Consider the following 7,323-nt stretch of genomic DNA (forward strand, 5'->3'; position numbering starts at 1 on the left):
ACACGTCTAAAAATAGACGTGTTTTAGACAACTATTTTTAGACGTAAATTATTTTTTAATATTTTTACGTAAAAAACGTAAAACGTAAAAACGTAAAAAAGTAAAACGTAAAATGTAAAACGTAAACGTGGGCTATAGCCCCTACCGTACGGCATACTATAGCACGCCGTTTTTCATCATTTGCGTAAAACGTAAAAACGTAAAAACGTAAAACGTAAAACGTAAAACATAAAACATAAAACGTAAACGTGGGCTATAGCCCCTACCGTACGGCATACTATAGCACGCCGTTTTTCATCATTTACGTAAAACGTAAAAACTTAAAAACGTAAAACGTAAAACGTAAAACGTAAAACGTAAAACGTAAAACGTAAAAACGTAAAACGTAAAACGTAAAACGTAAAACGTAAAAACGTAAAACGTAAAACGTAAAACGTAAAACGTAAATACGTAAAAACTTAAAACTTAAAACTTAAAAACGTAAAAACGTAAAAACGTAAAACGTAAAACGTAAAAACGTAAAACGTAAAAACGTAAAACGTAAAAACGTAAAACGTAAAACGTAAAAACGTAAAAACGTAAAACGTAAAACGTAAAACGTAAAAACTTAAAAACGTAAAAACGTAAAAACGTAAAACGTAAAACGTAAAACGTAAAAACGTATAGAATTTTTCATTTTTTTTCAAATCCTCAAAAATGATGAAAAACAGCGTGCTATAGTATGCCGTACAGTATGGACTATAGCCCATGGTCAAAAATGATGAAAAACGAGGATAAAAAAAAAAAAAAAGTTCAAAAAACGATGGGCTATAACCCATGCTTTTTTTTCTTTTTTTCATTTTTTTCAAATCCTCAAAAATGATGAAAAGCGGCGTGCTATAGTATGCCCTGCGGTATGGGCTATAGCCCATGGTCAAAAATGGGATAAAAAAAGGTCTAAAAATAGACGTCTAAAACACGTCTAAAAATAGACGTGTTTTAGACGTCTATTTTTAGACGTTTTTTAGACGTCTATTTTTAGACATTTTTCATCCCATTTTTAGATGCACGTCTAATAGACGGCTATTGCTCAGTGGGATGGTCAAAAATGATGAAAAACGAGGATAATTTTTTTTTTCAAAAATTCAAAAAACGATGGGCTATAACCCATGTTTTTGTTTTTTTACATTTTTTTCAAATCCTCAAAAAAGATGAAAAACGGCGTGCTATAGTATGCCGTACGGTATGGGCTATAGCCCATGTTAAAAAATGATGAAAGAAGAGGTTAAAAAATATATTCAAAAATTAAAAAAACGATGGGCTATAACCCATGTTTTCTTTTTTTTTCTTCTTTTTTTTCAAATCCTCAAAAATGATGAAAAACGGTGTGCTATAGTATGCCGTACGGTATGGGCGATAGCCCATGGTCCAAAATGATGAAAAACGAGGATTAAAAAAAGAAATCTAAAATTCAAAAAACGATGGGCTATAACGTTTTTCTTTTTTTTTCTCCTTTTTTTAAAAATCCTCAAAAATGATGAAAAACGGCGTGCTATAGTATGCCGTACGGTATGGGCTATAGCCCATGTTAAAAAATGATGAAAGACGAGGTAATTCTTTTTTTCAAAAATTCAAAAAACGATCGGCTATAACCCATGTTTTCATTTTTGTTCATTTTTTTCAAATCCTCAAAAATGATGAAAAACGGCGTGCCATAGTATGCCGTACACTCGTACGGTATGGGCTATAGGGCTATAGCCCATACCGTACGGTCAAAAATGATGAAAAACAAGGATTAAAAAAAATCTAAAATTCTAAAAACGATGGGCTATAATCCATGTTTTTTTTGTTTTTGGCGTACGGCATACTATAGCACGCCGCTTTTCATCATTTTTGAGGATTTTTCAAATCCTCAAAAGACGTCTGTTTTAGACGTCTATTTTTAGACGTGTTTTAGACGTCTATTTTTAGACGTGTTTTAGAAAAATGATGAAAAACGAGGATAAAATAAATAATCCAAAATTCAAAAAACGATGGGCTATAACCCATCTTTTTTTTTTAAATTCTTTTACAGTATGCCGTACGATATGGGCTATTAGATGAGCGTCTAAAAATGGGATAAAAAACTTCTAAAAATAGACGTCTAAAACACGTCTAAAAATAGACGTGTTTTAGACGTCTATTTTTAGACATTTTTCATCCCATTTTTAGATGCACGTCTAATAGCCGGCTATTGCTCAGTGGGATGGTCAAAAATGATGAAAAACGAGGATAAAACATTTCAAATTTTCAAAAAACAATGGTGAAAAAATGATGAAAACCCATGTTTTTTTTTTTTTTTTTTCAAATCCTCAAAAATGATGAAAAACGGAGTGCTATAGTATGCCGTACGGCAGGATTCCCCAATTAATTTTCCTCAAGGGCCATATTTTGACTAGCGTACCAGGCTGGGGGCCGAGTCTGCACGCGCGAGGTCTTGCCCTTGCCCTGAAAATTCATTTTCAGGGCAAGACCCTATTTGAAAAGGATGCCCAGTTTGACATGCATAGGCTACTGACCCCCATTTAATGCCATTTATATCTGGGACCCTTAAAAAAAAAAAAAAAAAAACATTTCTTTTTTTTTGTGGAAATTCTTTCATGGGCCACAAGGGGGCGCTCTGTGGGCCGCAAATGGCCTGCGGGCCGCCTATTGGGGGACCCTGCCGTACGGTATGGGCCCATATCGTACGGCATACTATAGCACGTTGTTTTTCATCATTTTTGAGGATTTGAAAAAAATGATGGTTTATAGCCCATCGTTTTTTGAATTTTTGAAAAAGAAATGTATCCTCGTTTTTCATCATTTTGGACCATGGGCTATAGCCCATATCGTACGGCATACTATAGCACGCCGTTTTTCATCATTTTTGAAAAAAATAAAATAACGAATTTTTGGAGAGAAAAAAATATCCTCGTTTTTCATCATTTTTGACCATGGGCTATAGCCCATATCGTACTATAGCACGCCGTTTTTCAACATTTTTGAGGATTTAAAAAAAATGAAAAACGATGGGGTTTTTTAATTTTTTAACTCATTTTTCATCATTTTGTATGTAGGACTAGTAGCATGCCAAAGTTTGTGCTATTGCCATAGAGAATGCATTGGGCGTTTAAGTTAAATAACTCAGAAACTATAAGACATTTCAAAGTAAAAAGTTCCAGCATGTGTCTCCACAGTAAGCTTAATAATAAAAAGTGTGAATGTAGTTTCTAGGTGAAAGTGACTTTTGACGTGCCTATAGAGCTGCCATTGAGCCCCATGTTAAATGTCTCAAATTTGAAAGCACTATATTTCTAAAACTATGAAACATTTCAAAGATTCCTTTTCAGGGAAACATGTCCACCGTAAGATGAACCTAAGTAGGCTAGAATGGGGTTACTAGGTGTAAGTATGTAGAACTAGTAGCATGCCAAAGTTTGTGCTATTGCCATAGAGAATGCATTGGGCGTTTAAGTTAAATAACTCATAAACTACAAAACATAAAAATAAAAATAAAGTTCCAGCATGTGTCTCCACAGTAAGCTGAATAATAAAAAGTGTGAATGGAGTTTCTAGGTGAAAGTGATTTTTGACATGCCAATGTCTGCCATTGAGCCCCATTGTAAATTTGAAAGCACTATATTTCTAAAACTATGAAACATTTCAAAGATTCCTTTTCAGGCAAACATGTCCACCATAAGATGAACCTAAGTAGGCTAGAATGGGGTTGCTAGGTGTAAGTACTGTATGTAGGACTAGTAGCATGCCAAAGTTTGTGCTATTGCCATAGAGAATGCATTGGGCGTTTAAGTTAAATAACTCATAAACTGCAAAACATTTCAAAATAAAAAAGTTCCAGCATGTGTCTCCACAGTAAGCTGAATAATAAAAAGTGTGAATGGAGTTTGTAGGTGAAAGTGATTTTTGACGTGCCAATGTCTGCCATTGAGCCCCATTGTAAATTTGAAAGCACTATATTTCTAAAACTATGAAACATTTAAAAGATTCCTTTTCAGGGAAACATGTCCACCGTAAGATGAACCTAAGTAGGCTAGAATGGGGTTACTAGGTGTAAGTATGTAGGACTAGTAGCATGCCAAAGTTTGTGCTATTGCCATAGAGAATGCATTGGGCGTTTAAGTTAAATAACTCATAAACTACAAAACATTTCAAAATAAAAAAGTTCCAGCATGTGTCTCCACAGTAAGCTGAATAATAAAAAGTGTGAATGGAGTCTCTAGGTGAAAGTGATTTGTGACGTGTCAATGTCTGCCATTGAGCCCCATTGTAAATTTGAAAGCACTATATTTCTAAAACTGTGAAACATTTCAAAGATTCCTTTTCAGGCAAACATGTCCACCGTAAGATGAACCTAAGTAGGCTAGAATGGGGTTGCTAGGTGTAAGTATGTAGGACTAGTAGCATGCCAAAGTTTGTGCTATTGCCATAGAGAATGCATTGGGCGTTTAAGTTAAATAACTCATAAACTACAACACATTAAAAAAAAAAAGTTCCAGCATGTGTCTCCACAGTAAGCTGAATAATAAAAAGTGTGAATGGAGTTTCTAGGTGAAAGTGACTTTTGACGAGCCTATAGAGCTGCCATTGAGCCCCATGTTAAATGTCTCAAATTTGAAAGCACTATATTTCTAAAACTATGAAACATTTCAAAGATTCCTTTTCAGGCAAACATGTCCATCATAAGATGAACCTAAGTAGGCTAGAATGGGGTTGCTAGGTGTAAGTATGTAGAACTAGTAGCATGCCAAAGTTTGTGCTATTGCCATAGAGAATGCATTGGGCGTTTAAGTTAAATAACTCATAAACTACAAAACATAAAAATAAAAATAAAGTTCCAGCATGTGTCTCCACAGTAAGCTGAATAATAAAAAGTGTGAATGGAGTTTCTAGGTGAAAGTGATTTTTGACATGCCAATGTCTGCCATTGAGCCCCATTGTAAATTTGAAAGCACTATATTTCTAAAACTATGAAACATTTCAAAGATTCCTTTTCAGGCAAACATGTCCACCATAAGATGAACCTAAGTAGGCTAGAATGGGGTTGCTAGGTGTAAGTATGTAGGACTAGTAGCATGCCAAAGTTTGTGCTATTGCCATAGAGAATGCATTGGGCGTTTAAGTTAAATAACTCATAAACTACAAAACATTTAAAAATAAAGTTCCAGCATGTGTCTCCACAGTAAGCTGAATAATAAAAAGTGTGAATGGAGTTTCTAGGTGAAAGTGATTTTTGACATGCCAATGTCTGCCATTGAGCCCCATTGTAAATTTGAAAGCACTATATTTCTAAAACTATGAAACATTTCAAAGATTCCTTTTCAGGCAAACATGTCCACCATAAGATGAACCTAAGTAGGCTAGAATGGGGTTGCTAGGTGTAAGTATGTAGGACTAGTAGCATGCCAAAGTTTGTGCTATTGCCATAGAGAATGCATTGGGCGTTTAAGTTAAATAACTCATAAACTACAAAACATTTAAAAAAAAAGTTCCAGCATGTGTCTCCACAGTAAGCTGAATAATAAAAAGTGTGAATGGAGTTTCTCGGTGAAAGTGATTTTTGACATGCCAATGTCTGCCATTGAGCCCCATTGTAAATTTGAAAGCACTATATTTCTAAAACTATGAAAAATTTCAAAGATTCCTTTTCAGGCAAACATGTCCACCGTAAGATGAACCTAAGTAGGCTAGAATGGGGTTGCTAGGTGTAAGTATGTAGGACTAGTAGCATGCCAAAGTTTGTGCTATTGCCATAAAGAATGCATTGGGTGTTTAAGTTAAATAACTCATAAACTACAAAACATTTCAAAATAAAAAAGTTCCAGCATGTGTCTCCACAGTAAGCTGAATAATAAAAAGTGTGAATGGAGTTTCTAGGTGAAAGTGACTTTTGACGTGCCAATAGAGCTGCCATTGAGCCCCATGTTAAATGTCTCAAATTTGAAAGCACTATATTTCTAAAACTATGAAACATTTCAAAGATTCCTTTTCAGGCAAACATGTCCACCGTAATATGAACTTAAGTAGGCTAGAATGGGGTTGCTAGGTGTAAGTATGTAGGACTAGTACCATGCCAAAGTTTGTGCTATTGCCATAGAGAATGCATTGGGCGTTTAAGTTAAATAACTCATAAACTACAACACATTTAAAAAAAAAAGTTCCAGCATGTGTCTCCACAGTAAGCTGAATAATAAAAAGTGTGAATGGAGTCTCTAGGTGAAAGTGAATTTTGACGAGCCAATAGAGCTGCCATTGAGCCCCATGTTAAATGTCTCAAATTTGAAAGCACTATATTTCTAAAACTATGAAACATTTCAAAGATTCCTTTTCAGGCAAACATGTCCATCATAAGATGAACCTAAGTAGGCTAGAATGGGGTTGCTAGGTGTAAGTATGTAGGACTATAGTAGCATGCCAAAGTTTGTGCTATTGCCATAGAGAATGCATTGGGCGTCTAAGTTAAATAACTCATTAACTACAAAACATTTCAAAATAAAAAAGGTTCCAGCATGTGTCTCCACAGTAAGCTGAATAATAAAAAGTGTGAATGGAGTTTCTATGTGAAAGTGATTTTTGACGTGCCAATGTCTGCCATTGAGCCCCATTGTAAATTTGAAAGCACTATATTTCTAAAACTATGAAACATTTCAAAGATTCCTTTTCAGGCAAACATGTCCACCGTATAAGATTAACCTAAGTAGGCTAGAATGGGGTTGCTAGGTGTAAGTATGTAGGACTAGTAGCATGCCAAAGTTTGTGCTATTGCCAGATAATGCATTGGGCGTTTAAGTTAAATAACTCATAAACTACAAAACATAAAAATAAAAAAAAGTTCCAGCATGTGTCGCCACAGTAAGATGAATAATAAAAAGTGTGAATAGAGTCAAGAAACCCCATCCTCTCTCTCACCACACCCCTTCCTCTCTCTCTCCTTGTAAGATTGCAGCCAGATCTGGAATTTATTTTTTATAATTGCCTCATTTTATTGTCTGAAACACAGGGGAAACACCACCCACTTCCATATCCTTACTACTGCACAAGTATCATGGTCAACCAGTAGGATCAGGACATGTTAGTTAGTGGCCTTAAGCTTGAACCTGCAACTTATCCGCCACACACATGCACAAACTTCAAGGTCCTTTGCTTTACCAACTGCACCATCACTACCTTAGCATGACTCAGTTTTCCGGGCATTTTTATCTTCTTTTGTCAAAGTAAAGTCTCCAGGTGGAGCGAAATCCCTTCACGACGGACGACGTACGTCGCAACGTATATTCGAGTACGTCCTGGCGTAAATATCAATTC

This window comes from Protomyctophum parallelum (assembly GCF_964188405.1).
Source record: "Protomyctophum parallelum genome assembly, chromosome: 19".
Lineage (NCBI taxonomy): Eukaryota > Metazoa > Chordata > Actinopteri > Myctophiformes > Myctophidae > Protomyctophum > Protomyctophum parallelum.